The sequence below is a fragment of the Schistocerca nitens genome, chromosome 12 (assembly GCF_023898315.1).
Source record: "Schistocerca nitens isolate TAMUIC-IGC-003100 chromosome 12, iqSchNite1.1, whole genome shotgun sequence".
Classification (NCBI taxonomy): Eukaryota; Metazoa; Arthropoda; class Insecta; order Orthoptera; family Acrididae; genus Schistocerca; species Schistocerca nitens.
In genome coordinates this window covers 142,197,275-142,219,290 of record NC_064625.1, presented here as the reverse complement: position 1 = coordinate 142,219,290, position 22,016 = coordinate 142,197,275, and positions in this window count along the sequence as shown.

Sequence of the window (22,016 nt, the reverse complement as noted above, 5' to 3'; positions counted from 1 at the left end):
TAGTGACTAAAACGTAAACAAAGGACCCTAGAAACTATTCAGGCAGATATAAATAAATTGAAAGAGTACTGAATAAAAAAAACTGGTGATTACATATAACTCACTGTTTACTTACGATACGCGCGCGTGAAATTAAGCCTAAAATCCGTGCTATAGGCGCGAGAAGGAAAATAAACTTCTTACCCCGTTTAATCTTCTTTAACAATTCACTAACACTTCCACTAATGTAACAACACTTATATTTATACCAACTGGAAACGTTTATCTATAAGTTTAATTCACTACTTACTTACGATTCGCGCGCGTGAAATTAGGCCTAGGATTCGTGCTACAGGCGCGAGAAGAAAATACGCTTCTTACCCCGTTTAATCTTATTTTAAACTTCACTAACACTTCCACTAATTCAACAACACTTATATTATATTTATAACACATGTACACTTTTAAAAATAGCTTAATAACAACGCTTTTTATAATTATTTAGTGCAGCAAATACTCGAAGAGTCCGCGTCGGCGCAGTGTTGCCAACTTCCCCACTCCGTGACCTCGCCAGGGGGTTGTGAACCCCAAATGCGCACATTATGGCGATTCACTGCTCCACTGACAAAAAAGGTCGCTTCGTCGGAAAAGGCAATTCGTCTGAGATAACCATAATCGTCCTCAATACGTGGTAGCATTTCGATTGCAAAGTCATATCGACGTGTACTGCCATTGGGCAACAAGGCCTGAGCGATTTGCACTTTGTATGCACGAAACAATAAACGTTTGTGTAAAATGTCATGGAGAGAGCTTTTTGGCATCTGTAATTCACGTGAGGCTCTGCGCACCGATTTCTTTGGACTTCGCAGAAAAGACTGTCTTACAGCTTCCACCCTGTCTGCTGAGGTTCTTGGTCGACCAGACCTCGGAAGGTCAGCAACCGATCCTGTGTTCTTGAACTTCTCATACCAGGCTTTAACACTCTCTGTACCAGGCCTATTTTATGCACCCGTCCCTAGAAACCGGGCAATTTTACCAATATTAAAAAAATTACTGCATCAAATCTACTGTTTGGATTGTGGCAAATTTGGTACCATCTTGAAGCTGCACATTTCTACTTTAATTCTGAGTGAAAGAAACTACTTTACAATGCACAGCTTTAAGGTACAGTTATAGAAATCACTTAGATGTTTTAAGAATTTAGAAAAAGTCATACGAATAAGGGAATACAATTGTGATTTATTTTTAACCAAAATTGTGGCACTACATTACATGTTTCTGATAGTATACAGTATTACATATAAATTTCACACAGAATCATATTGTTTTTTAGTGTGGAAAATTTTAAAGCAAGGTTCCAGGCAGAGTGCAACGCCACACTGTTCACATTCGTATCGTGTCTCTTTGCGAGAAGCCTTGCCACTCTGTTTCTTGCTCCTGGAACTGCACACGTGACACACACGAGCAGCATACTTCTTAGTAGTTGCAGGTATGTGCTGCAAAAAATGTCTCTTTGTTAGCCGACCTACAGTTCCTTCATTTCTTGGAATGAATTCAAGTGTGTCGTCTTCAACAAGCTGAACTGCAAGCACTGTTATAAAGTCTGTTATTGTAATATTCTTCCTGTGCACTGCATTGTACAGCCAAAATGCATTTGATACTCCCATAAGCAGCAAATGGAAATATAATTTTCGCCACCATTTCACAGTTCTGTGCTGGAACGGATTGTACTGCAGGCGTTGGTCTCCAATATCCACTCCAATTTTATTGAGGTTGTAATCAAGTACCTGAAGTGGTTTCAATACTACAGACCCATTTCTCTTAGTATGCGTACCAAATGTTGCTTGATGCCTTGTAGACAATGTATACACATCTCTCTTATCTTTCCACTTCATTGCCAATACATTATCTTTACGCCGAAAAGACATTTCGCCCTTTTTCAGCTTAGCAGATACTAAATCTTTAGGCAATCCTTTCCTGGATTTGTTCACAGTACCAACAGCTCCAGTGCCTTTCTCTGCCAGTTGCTGAAATAGCTCTGGACTGGAATAAAATCGATCTAAATACACAGTGTGGCCTTTGTTCAGCAAGCTGCTGTCAGACAACAATCGCAAAATAACCGCAGACGAAGAATTGTCAACAATATGCTTACCAGCATAAACTTCAAAATTTACAACATAGCCACTACTGGCTTCAGCAACAGCATATACTTTCAGTCCATACTTATGAGGCTTATTTTGCATGTAAACACGGAAACTCACACGACCTCGAAATGGGCAAATTCCTTCATCAATTGTCACTTTTTCTGAGGGACGATATGCCTGGATACATCGCTCCTTCAAATTATTATAATATGGCAAAACTTTGTAAAGTGGATGAAATCCATCTTCGCCTGGTTTTTTCTGATTTGAATTGTCAACAAGATGCAAGCATGACAGTATCTGAGTGAAACGCAAACGGCTCATGACATGGGGACAAAAGTTACAACTAAGAACAGGATTAGTGCTCCAATGGTCCGCAATTTTTGGCTTTTTCGAAACACACATGTGGAAAATAATACCCAAGAAACGCCTCATCTCACTTATAGTCACTGGCTTCCACGAACTCAAAACTGAATGGGGCTTCAGATTATTTCCTCTTCTTTTCTTCTGTATTGTCTGTGATGCATACAAATTTGTCTGTCTCTTGAGTTCATTTACGTCACTGTCAGTAAGGAACACTTTACTGCAATCTAGTACAGAACTCGACTCATCAATATCCACTAGTATCTGCCTGGGTGTCGTGTTGACAGGCAGAGGTCGGTAGGTGTCAACTGCAGTCCACTCACTGTCTTTCGGATACGGCACAGCTGCTGGATTTGAAGCAACACCTTCAACATCATTCTCGTCTTCATCTGAAGACAAACTGTCATCAATCTCGTCTTCTAAAAAGAATATCACATTATGTGTAACTACATACATCGTTTACACATGTTCAACAGATATGTGCGTACTGCACAATTACGTGGAAAATTCGGAAATACGTACCTTCAAACACACCATTGCATTCAGAATCGTCTGAATCACTCTCTACATTATCCAGAGTGTCGCTATGATTGATCAAATCCGCAATTTCTGCGTCTGATAAACCGCGCCGAAACATGATGACAAACAACTGAATGATATACAGACTGAGAACGCAAAGATAAGTTTTAACATGAATTACAGCGCTGCCGTGACATCTATGGACGCATTTTGTTAATAAACATCTGAAAAACGTATAGCGCTGGCCAAACCCGTAGAAATAACGTTGCAGTGTTTTGAATGAAATTAAATGTAGCGGCCCGTAAATTTTACGGGCTTGGTGATTTTCGCGCGATCCCAGGCCCGTAAATTTTACGGGCTTGGCGCTTAGAGTGTTAATGCTCTTGACATCAGGTGGATTCCTTCCAAATGTTGTCTGGAAGTGTCTGCACTGTGGTTGGTGATCGCGTCTCATGGTACCACAGGACACACTCTGCCTTCTCCTGATTGGTTAACACGAATTCGTTTAGTAGGGACTGGCATTGCCTTTGTTCAGTGTTGCTTTGACGTGTTCGTCCACGTTTAGGTACTTGTCTAGACCCACTCCTATGTACTTTGCTTTGTCGGTCATGTTCAGTCTGGTTCCCCATGGCGTTAGAGTGATATTTTCCGGGTGTTGCCTCGTCTTTTTGGGTATGTCACGGTGTCTGAACAGGATTAGCTGAGTTTTATTGGGGGTTTGGTTTTATGCGCCATTTCTGCATCCACTGTTGTAGTTTCGTCATGTATGTCGTCGTTTCGCAGTTGATTGTGATTGTTGAGGATCCTGAATTCCAGTAGGCAGTATCGTCTGTGTAGAGCTGGACTTGTTCGTTAGGTCTGGTGGTGGTTGGTACGTCCATAGTGTATAGTGATTATAGCAGGGGGGAGATTATTCCACTCTGCGCTACCCCTTCTTGTGGGTAGATGGGGAGGATGTTTCGTCATTTAGGTTTACCAGGGATTGTCTATCTTGTAGTAGTGATTGTGTGAGTCTTACAGTCTTAGGGGGGAATCCTAGTTTTAGTAGTTTGTACAGTAGTTCTTCGAGCCAGATCTTGTCGAATGCGCGCTCGATGTCTAGGAAGACCGCGAGTGTGCATTGTCCCAGGTTCTGTTGTCTCGTTATGTCTGTTGTAAGTCTTAGTAGTGGGTCCTTTGTTGAATGTCTTTTTCTCAATCCTGACTGGAGATGGGAGATTATTTGTAGTTTGTCTGCATAGTTAGTCAGTCTGTCGGTTATCCTTTCGAAGGTTTTTCTGACAACGTCTATTAGCGATATGGGGCGGTAGGATTTCGGGTCTGTTTTCGGTTTTCCCAGTTTATGTATCATATTTTTTACAATCGTATTGACCAACTAGGATCACGTTAAAAACTTCAGTTCCTCTTCTGCCTTTGTTGTTCTTTCCTGTTTTTCCGGTATTCCCTCATTTTCTCCCCATGAAGTCTCTTCCTTTCTTCTGTCCATGTTGTTCCCGATATTTTATTTGTTCTGCTTTGAAAGTCTTCCAAATTTAGTATTTTGTTTTTAAAACGGTTTCTTTCTGCTATTTCTGATTCTTTGATCTTGTTTCTTTCAAGATCTTTTCTTACTTCTGTAATCCATGCTATTGTCGAATTCTTCTTTCAGAAATAGAGGAGTATTTGTTTTGTTAGTCTATTTCCATCCATTTGGTAGAGATGTCCAAAAAAGGTTAATCTTCTTTCGGCCATTACTTCAGATATTTTCTCTATATTTTTGTAGTTCTCCTCATTACTTCTTATTTTCCAACCACCTGCAGTTTTCATTGCACCCATTATTTTTCTAATAATCCTTCTTTCCAGTACCTCTTGTTTGTCCATCTTATAGTTCATCGTTAGGCATTCAGATCCATATAACCATTCTGGTCGTACCACTGTGGTGTAGTGTTTTAGTTTTGTTTTGCTAGATATACATTTCTTGTTGTAAATATTTTTGGTCAGACCATATCCTCTTTCCATTTTGTTAATTCTTACATCTATTGCACATTTTTCTAGTCCATTCTGTTGTATAGTTTCTCCAAGATACTTAAATTTATTTACTCGCTCTATTTTACCTATTTGTGTTTCTATGTATTTTGGTGCATTTTTTATATTTGTAATGAATTTTGTTTTTCCAGCTGAAATTGTGAGACCTGTTTGCTAATTTTTCCAGAATGTTTGAGTAACTGCTTCTGTCAGGGTTTTCTGAAAGTATTGCGAAATCATCCGCAAAACCCAAGCAGCTTACCTTTGTGTCATTATAGATTTCTTTTTTTTTTTTTTTTTCTCTCCACGCTGTGGTGTGGTTTCATGCGTCATACAGTAGTTAAACAGTAGTGTCAGCAGGGGGTTTATAGTCAATGAAGGGGCATTTCCTGAGATGAATTCTTTGGATGGCGTTTTCGCCTGGGACAGAGTTCTTACCGGACATGACGGCGTCTGCTACTATGTTTTCCGTTATGCCATTGAGTAAGTCGTGATCGCTTTCGGAAGGCACGGGGCAAGTGGAGGAGGGGGGGGGGGGGAGTTCGTCCGTGACTGTCTGTCTGAATTGTTCGTCAAAGAGGTTGTCTTGGGGGGAAAACTGTGGGCAATTTCGTTGTCGTTGGTTGTGGGTGTATTGTCGATTGTCAGTTTCTATTTTCTGTCATTGTTTTGTCCTGTGAGTGTTTTGAATTTCGTCCAGAACTTGCGTCCTTGTCTGTGGTAAAGTTGTTTGCACGTGACGTCCCACTGGTTTTGTCGGTGTTCCGGGACAAGTCGTTTTATTTTCGCATTCAGGCCTGTTCCATAGTGGTTTGAGTTCTGGGTTGTTTGTCCGTACTATTTCTGCGTGTAGTTGTCTTTTACATCTGATGAGTATTGGTACGTCAGGGGGTAGATGAAGTTTCCAGTGCTCAATGGTCTTGGTGGGGATGGCTATCTCAATGGCTGTTTTTATTGTGGCCACGATTCTATCGTTTAACTCGAAGTTGTTTATCGTCTCTTGGTGTTCTTTCCAGTCTGCTTTTGAGTATAGTCGTATAGTTCTGGAGGTTTGCAGGGTAGGGGGAGGGTTAACTGCAGTTGTGCTGAAGAGAATGGGGAGGTGGTCGCTCGTTATGCTGTCTCCTACTGTCGCTGTGGTAATGGTGTCTGTCAAGCTGGGACTGTGTAGGAAGTGAGTTGCCACCGTGTTATAACAATACCTCCACTAACAGTTAATTAACTCAAAAATTGTCACGTCGCGCACTCAAAGTATGATCTGGTTATCACTGTTGGCATTCAACCGCGATTCTTATACATATATTTTTTAACAACGCGTTTCAAGAGACAATGCTCTCATCATCAGGTTGTAAAGTCTATGTCATGAAATTAAACGGACTAAAAACACAAAATACCATCACAAATAGTTGGGAAGTCCATAGATTAAAACAGAATTAAAAGTATATTGGACTGTGGGTCCTCGTCTTACATTGAAGTTGTTGACACAAGTCGATGGCCGTCCCATAGCTACCAAGTATGCTGTCGCACTGTGCCGGCTCGAGAGCTGTTGTGGACTGACGTGCCTAGGTGTTGTGGCGTGGTTACAGCCGTGTGCTTGACGGTAACGCTATGCTATTGGGCGCCTTATTTCCTTATTGCATTGGTCTGCCATCGTTAGCCTCTCGCAACACCGTCAGTGACATGCTAAAAGTTTAAAGTCGCATAACTGCCCTAAAATAATTCTAAAAACCCGGTAAAAATCTCATTTCTTTAAAATTATCTTGTGCATTTAGAATATTGCTTTGTTTCGTTTCATGGATAGCTATCTCGAATTCCTCTAGTAAATCAAGTTTCCTCCATTTCTTTTCTACATGCAATATTTCTACGTGATAAGCAGTATAACAACTGCTACCTCGACTCCATAATGGATTATATTAAATCAAAGTATGATCTTTTTATTGCGCAACCAAAAGGTCTTTAATGTGGCAGGTATTGCTACATCAATTGGTTACAGTCACTGAAGAAAATTAACAATAATATCCCTTTTCTTGTATTTGCAATCCAACGACGATCTCGCTCTGACTTTGGCTCGTAATTAAAAATGTTGTCTAGGTAGCATGACTATCGCTGTCGGTGCGAAAGGCACTCGTATGTTAATTACGCCGACTTGAACTTACGAAGACAATATTTCAGGATTAATTTGATGATTTATGTTTTTCATTGCAATGTGCTTCATGCTTTTTTAAACAATGGTCACTTGAAAATAATTCTTGACACTAACTTTTCACAAAAATTCACGTTTATTAAACTTTTTATACTTTCGCATGTTCAAAACATTACTTCATCATACAATTTTGCAGCCGTTACGGCTCTTAATAAAACTCACAACATTTTTCATTGTCCACAACTCAGACTCATCTTTCCATTTCCAACACAAAGTCAAGACTGTTCATATTCAACACAAAAACTTGACTACTCTGTACGCTTCCGCGCCAAAAATCACAAACCAGCATAAAAGATAACAATAAGTACAAAGATATTTACACTAGATATTATATCGATTTCAACATCTCAAAATATCGACGTACATACATATAAAAATGGAACCAAAGTTGAATAGAGTGACAAATATGAAACATTACGTAGAAAAATATTCATTAATCTACGGTATCGAAAAATAGGGTTGGCGGGTGGTAATGGTTTCGCAAATAAAAAACCATTACAGTGTCCTACGAAGGTGTATGTAGTCATCGGTATTCTCGTTATGTTTTCCGTGGTCAGGAAGTCAAGCAGTGCATCGCCGTTTCTGTTGATGCTAGGAGTTAATGTCTAGCGTTAAGGTCACTCATTAGGATATATTCTTGGAAAGTGGCCACGTGTCGGAGGAAGGCCGTCGGAATTTTTTGTGCCTGGGGTGACATAAAGACAGTCTATGAGTAGTCGGCGACGTCTGGGTCGTGGGACGGTGATCATTAGCGCTTCAGGGTTATTGAACTGGATAGGGAGCGGGGTTTCTTGTGCCGCGAGAGATTTTTTGCGAATATTGCAACTCCGCCCCTGCCGTCTGGTCGATATTTCACGTAACTGCCGTAGTCTCTGTGAGAGGCACCCACATGCCTTGCTCATACTGTGGTATCAAGCAGTCAGGCCTGCAAGATGAGTGGTCTGCCAAGCGAGTGGATTTATTCTTATTTCTCGAGTAACATCAATGACTGATTGTGAGCTCTAGTACACACAATTAAGCTACAAATTATTCTCCTGTTTGAATATTGCGCAACGGAAACGGATAACGCTCATCTGACTATTAGGAATTTACACAACTCTGCTTGTTCACTACGCTCTGGCAATACCACATTTTCTTTCTTACCCAACGGCTTTGATCAACACGTGGCCATCGCACTGAATATAAATGGCGCACTCATTATAAATTCTGGATATCATGACAACATACAATTCGAAGGAAAAGGCCACCAATCTTTTTCTTTTCACTATCTTTTTTATTCCGATAAATTCTATTATGATTCAAAGATAACCTAAACACACCATTACATTTTATGCAACAATTACATATGAGAAACTCCGCCCAGTGGGCATGGCTTTACATTGGTGATTCTCTATCTTATGGTCTCGTAATTATCTAACGCTACAGTGCACTTTCTGGATAGGATGGTGGAACTTTTGCTATATCTCACACTTCGACTCTCACACCCATCATCACGAAAATTTACTCCAGACCTAGCGGTACAAAAAGGAACATGCATAACCCACTGCCTCTGAACCTATCTTGATACTCTCCCATGCAAACCACACATACTTAAATTACATGAAATACATCGCACTGGCAACACAGAATACATCACAAAGAATAGTCACAACGTTAGAATCACTTCACTTTCAGCTTTCCCACTTCAATTAGTATTCACCCCGATTTCACACGACACTGCCCCACTTCGTAACTTTTCTTTCCTACTACGAACTCTGGAGGATATATGCACGTCTTCCTCTGCAATGCTAGCCAAGTGGCGTTGATGGATAGATGGCTGACTCACCTTGCTTCTCTCTCAGAGTATTAGTTTGAATCTAGCTTCACGCGGAAACATAACACGCAAAGTAATATTAAGATCATATTCGTCACACACGCGAGTTCTCAACTGATTCCTTGGACGAGTACTTCTCTTTATCCTTTGTCTCATACACGGATTGAGACACACACAGTACTCACCACGTGGAAGTGCTCATCTCTAATTTCAAGTCCTGCACACGCCATTTCTTAAATACTTCCAACTTATAGTACACACGCCAGTAATTCAGCTTATCTTTAACACTCGGAAGTATTTCAACTTAGTACTAGCACTCGCAAGTATTTCAGCTTTTTGCTACACGTGGTTTCATTGTGACCGTTGGTCACTTCCGAAGATTACTTCGATCCCCTTAATATTACCTGCCTGTCATTTAATTCTCCCCCAAAAAATTCATGAAATAGAGAAATAATTATTCCAAGTATTTCACATGCATACCATTCTCTCCACTCTTTTATCTTTACGGAGCACACCTAAGACAGGTCTTACCAACACAAGATCCAGCGCCAGAGTGCTGAAACATGGCCGTTCTTCAGGTCATCTCGCACTTCCGCCGAGGTGGGGGAGCACCATGCAGGGATATATTTTGTGGGAGTGCACATGTGATCAATTAAATATATAAATTGTCCTTCTTTCCTACACTGGTATCCGGCTTCGGTATGTTAAGTGAAATTGAGTTGTTATTACAAAAAATATGTTGTTCTGACAAGAATAACAAAGAATGTTGTACCTATTTTCAATGTCGGGCGGTACTGTACCCTTTCATCTGTTAATGTTGTTGTTGTGTGACCGTTTGGTTCATATCTCGACTATGCCAGCGATGTGTATGTCCTGTCTGGTTAGGATGTCATTTAACAGGTTTTTTATTCCTGATGCCTCCTGCATTTACGAAAATCAGGTTTGAGGTGTGCCTGTTAGAACATGTGTCTATGTTGAGTCTCGAGGGGGGAGGGGGGGGGGAGTTGGCAGGGTCTTTTAAGTCCTGAGTGTCTGCGCATAGGAGCGGCGTGTCATGTTGGTCGTAACTTGTTGGCTGGTCTGGTTATAAATTATGTCTTTGTCAAAGAAGCGTTGGGCCACTTGTCTGCGTATATTGCTTCATCTTAGCGCCCTTGGAAAAGGTCGGACAAAGTGAAGGTCATGACTTTGAGCAACTCATTGATATTCAGGACTTCTCCTTGGGAGGTGGGGGGGGGGGGGGGGGTCAACCTGTTGAAGAGGGGCCTGAAGTGTTTACTTTATGGCTGTTGGAGGCCTTTCCGTGCATTTGAAGGATCTTGCAGAGTGTGGTCCTCCACAGTCGACGCAGGTTGGGGTGCGGCGGTCGTCGGTGGTCCATTCTGTAAGATGGTGGTTGCCGCCGCAGCGACTGCATTTCGGGGTGGAGGTGCAGTCCTTGGTGTGGTGGTTGAATTGCTGGCACCTTTGGCATTGGATCGGTGGGGTTTTGGGAGGTTAGAGGGTTCGACCTTTTGGTGAGAGAGGAAAATGTGACCGTGTTCCAGCATGTGGTCTATATGTTTCGGTTGTGGGAAATGACCCCGAACCTTGGGCCATATCTCCCTGTTCATCGGGACTTAATGCGCCATGCTGCCTTTACTTCAAGACCCTGAAGTTTTAGTTCAGCAATCACATCGTCCTTGTCTATGTCAAAGTACACGTCTTTGGTAACTGCACTGAACTATGGGGGTTTAGGTTTCAGTATGGGACCCGCAATCGGCCTACTCATCTTTTTCTCCACTGTTACGTTGGTTGGGAGAAATTGCCTGTGTGTTCTTTGCAGATAGTTGACATCATAATGCCTGTCAGCAGTGAATCATGATAGTGGGGGGATCATGATAGTCTTGCTTGTCTTCCAGTTTGTTGGTATTGTCTCATTGTGTAGGCAGTAGTTCCAGATGACGGATAGGATGGGGTTATGATATGTAGGGGGCTTTTTGTAAGTGAATGCGTCTGATTTCATTCTGTCCTGGGGCGGAGTTGCGTCCTGAAAAGATCGCTTCTTCTATTTCTGCATATGTGATGTCTTTGGTGAGAGCCTGCTGTTCTTCGGTTTCAATTGTTGGGGAGTTCAGCAGGGTTTCTAGTTGCGTGTCTACGTATTGTCTGAATGTGTCGTCGAATCTGTTGTCATTTGGGAATGAGTATTCAGCTTGTAATGTTTCTTTGAAGGCTGTTGCTTGCTCAAGGGGGTCTGTTGTAGGTTCATTATTTACTATTAAGGTGTTGGTGAGTGTCTGGCGTTGTCCTGCGATTGTTTTGAATCTGTTCCAGAACTTGCCCCCATTCATTAGTCCAATTTGCTCCATGTGTCGTCCCATTGTCTTTGTCTGTGTTGAGATATTAGTCTTCTGATTCTAGCGTTTAATCTGTTCCGTTGTCTCTTTAGGTCTGCGTAGTCAGCTTGTTTCATGTGTCGCCGTAGTCGTTTCTTCTGTCGTATTAGGTCTAGTGCTGCTTCTGGGATGGAGGGTTTCCAGTTTTATATTACTTTGGTGGGGACTGATTCCTGTACTGAGTTGGTGATGACTGTTTCAAGTTTATTGGTGACCTGATGAAGGTCGTCTTCGTCAGTAATTATTACTGGAACGGATAGTTCGTGGTTGAGTGTGTCCCGATATTTTTCCCAATTTGCTCTGTTTTATTGGTATATTATTCTTCTGTGTGGCTTGGTCGGAGGGGGAGGTTGGCGAATGGAAAAGAGGATGGGTAGGTGGTCGCTGGAGTCTCCGATTTCGGGTTGGTGATTTGTCTGTCAGGGCTGTGTAGGATATGGTCTGGGGTTGAGGTTCCTTGATGTCCTATGAAGGTCGGTTCGTATAATGGGAGTCGGAGGATCGGGTCTGTGGTCAGGAGATCAAATAGTCTGCGTCCTTTTCCGTTGTTGACTCTGTCGCCAAGCGTATGGTGTCTGGCATTAAACTCTCCTACTCGGATAGAGCGGTGAAATGAGGTGAGGTATTGAATGAATTGGTCCTGCAGCACCGTTCCTGAGGGGGTGGGGGGGTTATACAAACACGCTGTTTAGAGGGTTCGTCCGTTGCTGTCTAATTTCGACCGCGATGGCCTCTGTGTTGTCAAAGGCAGCTGGAAGGGTGATTTCTTTCGCAGCAATTTGGTTGCTGACGTAAATGACCACCCCTCCTCTGCTGTCCTCCCTGTCTTCCCTATACGTGTTGTATTTGGGAAGGTCGCATTTGGCTCCGTCTTTGAGCCATGTTTCTGCGAAAGCAGCGACGTGTACTTTTTGTTTGTAGAGCATGTGCATCACTAGGGGGCATTTGGTTTTGATTCTTTTCGCGTTTGCGAAAAGGAGGTTCAGGTAATTCGTCCCTCTGGCTTAGTCCATGGGAGTGGGGGGCTGTACTTTCCTACTTTCGTGTGTATACTTGTGCTTCGGGTTGAGTGTGGGTGGTGGATTTTGCGGTGGGGTGGGGGAGGGGGAGAGCGGTCGTAGTGTGTGATCCACATCTACATACATACTCCGCAATCCACCATACGGTGCGTGGCGGAGGGTACCTTGTACCACAACTAGCATCTTCTCTCCCTGTTCCACTCCCAAACAGAACGAGGGAAAAATGACTGCCTATATGCCTCTGTGCGAGCCCTAATCTCTCTTATCTTTTGTGGTCTTTCCGCGAAATGTAAGTTGGCGGCAGTAAAATTGTACTGCAGTCAGCCTCAAATGCTGGTTCTCTAAATTTCCTCAGTAGCGATTCACGAAAAGAACGCCTCCTTTCCTCTAGAGACTCCCACCCGAGTTCCTGAAGTATTTCCGTAACACTCGCGTGATGATCAAAACTACCAGTAAGAAATCTAGCAGCCCGCCTCTGAATTGTTTCTATGTCCTCCCTCAATCCGACCAGATAGGGATCCCAAATGCTCGACCAGTACTCAAGAATAGGTCGTATTAGTGTTTTATAAGCGGTCTCCTTTACAGATGAACCACATCTTCCCGAAATTCAACCAATGAACCGAAGACGACTATCCGCCTTCCCCACAACTGCCATTACATGCTTGTCCCACTTCATATCGCTCTGCAATGTTACGCCCAAATATTTCATCGACATGACTGTGTCAAGCGCTACACTACTAATAGAGTATTCAAACATCACAGGATTCTTTTTCCTATTCATCTGCATTAATTTACATTTATCTATATATAGAGTTAGCTGCCATTCTTTACACCAATCACAAATCCTGTCCAGGTCATTTTGTATCCTCCTACAGTCACTCAACGACGACACCTTCCCGTACACCACAGCATCATCATCAAACAGCCGCACATTGCTATCCACCCTATCCAAAAGATCATTTATGTAGATAGAAAACAACAGCGGACCTACCACACTTCCCTGGGGCACTCCAGATGATACCCTCACCTCCGATGAACGCTCACTATCGAGGACAACGTACAGTGTTGTGAGTGCCAGTGTGTTCGTATTTCTGGGTCCCAGCGGTCTGTTACTGTGACATGGAGTGCATTTCTCACTTGTGTAGCGAACATGCCCTTTTGGAGGAGTCGTCTGGATGGTCTGCCAGTTGATTTCTTAACGTCCTCACGGCGGTCTTGAAGTAAATCCATCAAGACCGTTGTGAGGAGTCGGATCAGGTCATCTTTAAGTACCAATTCTTCTGTGAAGGTTTCTTCTGGCGGGAGCGGCGCTGGGCCATCAATTGTTTTGGTGGTGGCCGTGGTTTCAGTGCTGGTGGCTTCTTTAGGGCGCTGAGGGCACTTGTAGGACAGTGCCGAGTCCTCCCCGCCGCAGTTGGAACACTGTTGCTTCTCCATTTGTTTGCACTGGGAGAGGTTGTGGGCGCCTGCGCATCGCGCGCTTTTCACTTGTTCTGTGCGTTTGGCCGTTGTGTGATTGAATGTCAGGCACTGTTCCGGTTGTGGAGGGGGGTCGTGTGGGGGTTCTGTGGCTCTTCTTTTGTAGTCTGTCACCACGCCTTCCGCCAACATTTTGTCTACTGTTTGTGGATCCTGTGTAATGACCCTGTACTTTTCTGATGGGGCGTTATTTGCATTTGAGATAATTCTGCAGGCAGTGTTTACTTTTAATCCCTGGTCGCGAAGTTGTTGTATGACTGAGTCGTCTTTGGTGTTTATCGGGATTTTTTCGATGACGACACTTAGGGATGGCTCTGATTTGCGTCTGACTCCACCCCTTCCGTCGCGGGGTCTTTGGAGTCGCATTTCTGCCTCTGAGTAACCTGACTCACGGATCTTTCGGCGTATTTCCATCTCTATGTTGTTCACTTTAACGTCAAGGAAGGCCTTCTTGCCTTCGGTTCTGTGGTCCCTGGTTACGGTGAGGTGTTTGATATTGTCTTTGATATCCTGTCTGAAAAACCTGCGTATGAGGCGAGTTGCGGTGGAGTGCATTCCGCTGGAAGCCGCGTAATGACATATGTGGTGACATGGAAACTACTGAGGGGTTCGGAATGATTGTTGGGGCTGCATCGTCCCGACGAGTTCACACTGGAAGGGGAATGTGGTCCGTAACTCCCGTCAGGCGATTCTGGTGAGTCGCGGGGCGGTGGTGGCGTGTCGTCGTACACGGGAGTGCTGTTTTCGCGCTTGGTTGGCACCTTGCTTGTTTCCGTCGTATTGGCTTCCACTTCGCCTGAAGGTATCCGCGCTCCAACAGCCCTATACAGGGTGTTACAAAAAGGTACGGCGAAACTTTCAGGAAACATTCCTCACACACAAAGAAAGAAAATATGCTATGTGGACATGTGTCCGGAAACGCTTACTTTCCATGTTAGAGCTCATTTTATTACTTCTCTCCAAATCACATTAATCATGGAATGGAAACACACAGCAACAGAACGTACCAGAGTGACTTCAAACACTTTGTTACAGGAAATGTTCAAAATGTCCTCCGTTAGCGAGGATACATGCATCCACCCGCCGTCGCAGGGAATCCCTGATGCGCTGATGCAGCCCTGCAGAATGGCGTATTGTATCACAGCCGTCCACAATACGAGCACGAAGAGTCTCTACATTTGGTATCGGGGTTGCGTAGACAAGAGCTTTCAAATGCCCCCATAAATGAGTCAAGAGGGTTGAGGTCAGGAGAGCGTGGAGGCCATGGAATTGGTCCGCCTCTACCAATCCATCGGTCACGGAATCTGTTGTTGAGAAGCGTACGAACACTTCGACTGAAATATGCAGGAGATCCATCGTGCATGAACCACATGTTGTGTCGTTCGTACTTGTAAAGGCACATGTTATAGCAGCACAGGTAGAGTATCCCGTATGAAATCATGATAACGTGCTCCATTGAGCGTAGGTGGAAGAACATGGGGCCCAATCGAGACATTACCAACAATGCCTGCCCAAACGTTCACAGAAAATCTGTGTTGATGACGTGATTGCAAAATTGCGTGCGGATTCTCGTCAGCCCACACGTGTTGATTGTGAAAATTTACAATTTGATCACGTTGGAATGAAGCCTCATCCGTAAAGAGAACATTTGCACTGAAATGAGGATCGACACATTGTTGCATGAACCATTCGCAGAAGTGTACCCGCGGAGGCCAATCAGCTGCTGAAAGTTCCTGCACACGCTGTACATGGTACGGAAACAACTGGTTCTCCCGTAGCACTCTCCACACAGTGACGTGGTCAATGTTACCTTGTACAGCAGCAACTTCTCTGACGCTGACATTAGGGTTATCGTCAACTGCGCGAAGAATTGCCTCGTCCATTGCAGGTGTCCTCGTCATTCTAGGTCTTCCCCAGTCGCGAGTCATAGGCTGGAATGTTCCGTGCTCCCTAAGACGCCGATCAATTGCTTCGAACGTCTTCCTGTCGGGACACTTTCGTTCTGGAAATCTGCCTCGATACAAACGTACCGCGCCACGGCTATTGCCCCGTGCTAATCCGTACATCAAATGGGCATCTGCCAACTCCGCATTTGTAGACATTGCACTGCAAAACCACGTTCGTGATGAACACTAACCTGTTGATGCTACGTACTGATGTGCTTGATGCTACTACTGTAGAGTCAGTCAACACAAGCACCGAAGTCAACATTACCTTCCTTCAATTGGGCCAACTGGCGGTGAATCGAGGAAGTACAGTACATACTGACGAAACTAAAATGAGCTCTAACATGTAAATCGTTTCCGGACACATGTCCACATGACATATTTTCATTCTTTGTGTGTGAGGAATGTGTAGTGTGTTCTCTGAGAGGAAAAAAAAATGACTGGAAAAGTGTGGCGAAAAGACACAAGCTACCAGTGTAGTGAATGTATAGCAGCATTGTGCAAAATGCCTTCAAAATTTACCACACAAAGAGCAAAATGGCATCCTAAAATAGTTGCAGGAAGTCAACATTACCTTCCTTCAATTGGGCCAACTGGCGGTGAATCGAGGAAGTACAGTACATACTGACGAAACTAAAATGAGCTCTAACATGTAAATCGTTTCCGGACACATGTCCACATGACATATTTTCATTCTTTGTGTGTGAGGAATGTTTCCTGAAAGTTTGGCCGTACCTTTTTGTAGCGCCCTGTATACACGTGCGCGGGTGGCCGGGCGTTGCTGCGGGCCCTGGCACGGATAAGTCCCTATTTAAGGGGGAGACTGATCCGATCTGTCGTACGACACTGGACGAAAGGCTGACCGTGTCCCGTATTTTTGTCTGGACGGTGTCTTGCGTTCCCTACCCCGTCCGCTCCCGCTGCGACCGTGTCGGTTGGTCGCCAAATGTTCCGTCTTCCGTCCGCGCGCCTGCTTCCGCTGTTTTCCCCGGTGGCGGCCGTTTCATTGCGTTCCCTACTAGGTCCGCGCCCGCCAGGCGCTTTCCTCGCACTGTCGACAGGCTGCGTTTGCTGTTGGTGACCGCTCCGACTTTCTCCAGCGCCCCTGTCATTCTCCTGGTCTTGTGTTTTCTTCCGTTGTTTTTGTAGTAGGTCCAAGCCGGTATCCACGCCATTGAGTTGGTACCCAGCTTCCCGGTTTCTCAAGTTCTCTGTCATCTTGATTTCAATCGATTTAGTAATGACGCTATCCCAAAATTTGGGGGTCTGAGGTAAGATCCTGGTTCTATCATAATTCATGGTGTGCTCAAGTTCCAAGCAATGTTCTGCTATTGCCGATTTAGTGGCTTGTCGTAGCCTGGTGTGCCTTTGGTGCTCTTTACGTCTTATGTCCACAGTCCTGGTGGTCTGGCCAATATACGAGGTGCATTCAAGTTCTAAGGCCTCCGATTTTTTTCTAATTAACTACTCACCCGAAATCGATGAAACTGGCATTACTTCTCGACGTAATCGCCCTGCAGACGTACACATTTTTCAGAACGCTGACGCCATGATTCCATGGCTGTGGCGAAGGCTTCTTTAGGAGTCTGTTTTGACCACCGGAAAATCGCTGAGGCAATAGCAGCACGGCTGGTGAACGTGCGGCCACGGAGAGTGTCTTTCATTGTTCGAAAAACCCAAAAGTCACTAGGAGCCAGATCAGTAGGGAGCATGAGGAATCACTTCAAAGTTGTTATCACGAAGAAACTGTTGCGTAACGTTAGCTCGATGTGCGGGTGTGTTGTCTCAGTGAAACAGCACACGCGCAGCCCTTCCCGGACGTTTTTGTTGCAGTGCAGGAAGGACTTTGTTCTTCAAAACATTTTCGTAGGATGCACCTGTTACCGTAGTGCCCTTTGGAACGCAATGGGTAAGGATTACGCCCTCGTTGTCCCAGAACATGGACACCATCATTTTTTCAGCACTGGCGGTTACCCGAAATTTTTTTGGTGGCGTTGAATCTGTGTGCTTCCATTGAGCTGACTGGCGCTTTGTTTCTGGATTGAAAAATGGCATCCACGTCTCATCCATTGTCACAACCGACGAAAAGAAAGTTACATTCGTGCTGTCGTTGCGCGTCAACATTGCTTGGCAACATGCCACACGGGCAGCCGTGTGGTCGTCTGTCAGCATTCGTGGCACCCACCTGGATGACACTTTTCGCATTTTCAGGTCGTCATGCAGGATTGTGTGCACAGAACCCACAGAAATGCCAACTCTGGAGGCGATCTGTTCAACAGTCATTCGGCGATCCCCCAAAACGATTCTCTCCACTTTCTCGATCGTGTCGTCAGACCGGCTTGTGCGAGCCCGAGGTTGTTTCGGTTTGTTGTCACACGATGTTCTGCCTTCATTAAACTGTCGCACCCACGAACGCACTTTCGACACATCCATAACTCCATCACCACATGTCTCCTTCAACTGTCGATGAATTTCAAATGGTTTCACACCACGCTAATTCAGAAAACGAATGATTGCACGCTGTTCAAGTAAGGAAAACGTCGCCATTTTAAGTATTTAAAACAGTTCTCATTCTCGCCACTGGCGGTAAAATTCCATCTTCCGTACGGTGCTGCCATCTCTGGGACGTATTGACAGTGAACGAGCCGTCATTTTAAAACAGTGCGCATGTTTCTCTCTCTTTCCAAAAAAAAAATCGGAGGCCTTGGAACTTGAATGCACCTCGTATCTGGCACGGTTCTTCCTCAATACGACAAGACATTTTAAACGCCATTTACAATGAACTAATTGAGAAACCAGAAATACTATAATTGCACATAGAAACCAGAATTATAAGTCTAATACACGAACACGAGCCAGATGCTTTGTTGACCGAACCTGTGACGAAGAGGCATTGTCATTAAAGAAATTTGAAATAATTTTTTTTTTACCTCCATATATATTGACGAAAAATACACAGTGATCATTGCAACATCTCCCATCTATACATTACACCAACCGAACAGCATCTACTCTCTCGCCCAACAGAACAAAAAACTGCACTCGACGTCCTCTGAACTAGTACTGCTCTCGACATCCTCTCAACAAGCACTGCCCACGGCAACCTCTGAACCACTACTGCACCAGTGGAGGCGGCGGAATAATAATCTTTGGCGCAATCTCTTGCGCTGTGATTCATTGTAGCCACCTTTCAACGTACCTAAAGAAACAGGTCGGCTTGTAGGCAGCGATCGTAAGTGTCTCATCCTCGAATCTCTCCATAAACAGATTTGCCACCACCGGAGGCAAGACACTACCCAACGCCACTCCTTCAGTCTTGTTCATAAAATCGGCCACCACATAGGAAATAATCTTCGTTGGTCCATTATGGATCGTGGGACGACGGCTGGCATGAACTTCTTGATGCAATAATTTACCAACAACCGTATGTATTGTAGAAATTTATTTTATGAACTTCTATGTGCTGCTCGTTTCGGCATTACATTGATGCCATCCTGAGGCCCCACTCGTCATAGCCGTAAAATCGCTATACACGGAAGGAGCCATGTAACTGGACCCATGAATCAAATGGTCCTGCAACAGATCTTGGTGGCCAGGCGACACAAGCTGACACGAATTTCAGGAAAGCGATTTCAGTCAACCAAAGGCTTGGAGTTACTCATCGTTTTCTGGCAACAAGAAATTCATTTCAGAGTCTTGCGTATTTATTTCACTTTTCGAAGCAAGCAATATCTCTCATAGTACCTGAAGTATGTGGAGCTCTGGTGGAAGTACCGAAGGATTATGTAAAGGCAAGTAAATGAAAAACATCGTTAAATAAGAATCTTTTCGGAATTTTATTATTTGTCAGTTACATTACATATCTCATCATACACAACTTCTTAAATTGTGTTACCACGGTCTTCATAACTCGTAAATGTAACAGGGGAATTATTACTTGATTATGATTATGATGATTATGATGATGATGATGATGATGATATGGCCATGCCACATTCATACCCACTGTCGACTACTGACTTTCCAAATATGCTACATGCTGTTTCATTAATACTTCATTAAGCAAAGACATTGTTTTTGCTCTTTCTAACTCTGGCAATTTCCGTAATACTGATGCCACATACTGCCCATATGTACTACATTCATCGTTCTTGTTCTTTTCTTGTTTTTGCAGCATGTTAGTTAATAATTGAGACGGAATATCTTGTAGGGTTGCTGCATATCTTTTTTCTCGCCCATCCTAATTTTTCGTGGTGGAGTACTGGAAGGTACAGCCGCAACCTCTTCATCTTCATTGGTGCCCTCTGGCGATTGTACGAAAACCTGAAATCAAATTTCTTTCTTTCACATACCTGCGACTGAAAACGACTGGCGTGAAACAGCTTGTTTGTTCTCACAGATTCTCCAGTTCCCCCACTGTCAGAGCAATTGATCGGAAACTTATTGTGGTACAGTACCCTGTTGGTAGTAGAACTGAATATTACAATTATGAAGGTTCATTCAGCATTGGCTGCTTGCTGTCGTCGATGCCAGCTACAACTTTTTGTACGCAGACATCGGCTGCCAAGGCAGAATATCAGATGGTGGTGTGTTCAAAAACGCGAGTTAATTAACAAAAAGAAACTTAACTTGCCACAAGCTGGATGCTTAAGGGCGGCACAAAGGCCCTACCATATGTTTTTGTAGCAGACGATGCTTTTCCATTACAGGAAAAAATTATGAAACCTTACCCGGGTAAACGTGTTAAAGATGCAAAAGAGAGTTTTTAATTACAGACTTTCTAGGGCCAGAATGGTTGTTAAGAACACTATCGGCATTATGGCTTCAGTTTTTCGTGTGTTTAGAAAACCTGTGTTGCTACAACCGGAGAAGGCAAAAAACTATCACACTTCCAGCTGTGTTTCTCCACAATTCGTTAAGGCGAAAAGCTGAGGCAAGGAATCAGTACACCCCACTTAGATGCTTCTACTCCTACGAGTTACAAACAGGTGACATGGAGACGAGATGACACTGCATCAGTTTTCATTGCAGCACAGAGTATACCAAGGACAGCTGCTTCCACGAATAAACAACTTCGAGACGAGTTTGCTAACTACTTCTTAAGCCCACAAGGAAGTTTACGGTTGCAAAATAACTATTGGTGAATGTGACTGTATACCGTAAAATACAAATAAAGATAAACAAGCATAATTTTCGTACCTCGTTTTTCACTGTATCTGTTGCCTCCCTCGGCTCATGGACTTCGTCCAAGAACTGCAGAAGCCGATAGCCGAACCAGTTGGAATCATATGCAGTGTCTGCACCGCTACCAGATGGTCTGCTGGAAATAATTTTTCTTTTCTCACGCCTGTAAGCAACCACAAGCGATCGTATCTTTTTCTCTATACTTCCTTGTCCGTGCCAAAAGCTGCTGCAAGTTTTGCAAGTGCATCGTGTTTTTTAACAGTGTTTTTATATTCCTTGCTCCGGACGTTCCATAAGCAATCCTCCCCCCTGGTACATGGCAATTAAATCAACACTTTGCTGCCTTGACCACTCCATTAGTTTAGAAAAATAAAGGGAAAACGACACTATAGTAAACACAACACTACTTAACAGTGGACGCCACCCACACACACACGCTAGCGCCGTGCGCGGATGAAAAGTGGTAGCTAGCCTGAAACATTGTTTCCTTTGATCTGTACCGACACTGCTACGGATAGATGTTTCTGTGTTTCGAAGCATGTTTCCAAATGGTGTCCACAAAAAGCGGCCGGAAACAGGTTTTGAAAACATGTTTAAGGCTCAATGTGTACGCGGCTTTACGCTTTTTAGCTACTGGAGATTCGTATAACTCATTGATGTACGTGCTGCAGGATGTCCAAATCCAAAATCAGTAAATGATACCAAAAGTGTATCAAGCTATAATAAAGGCACTTCGGGACAAATTAAGGTAGGAACTGTTGTCTTTATCTATATTTTATTGAAATGAAAATTTAAAATGAAAAAGCTACTACTACTTGACAACTTCAGTTGTCTTCTGAAAAAATATATACATTTTCGGACTGCCCCTTTGAGGGGCATTACAATTTTATTATTTGTCAATTACTTTACATATCTCATCAACACAACTTCTTCAACTGTGTTATCACTGTTTTCATACCTCGTAAATGTAACAGGGGAATTACTACTT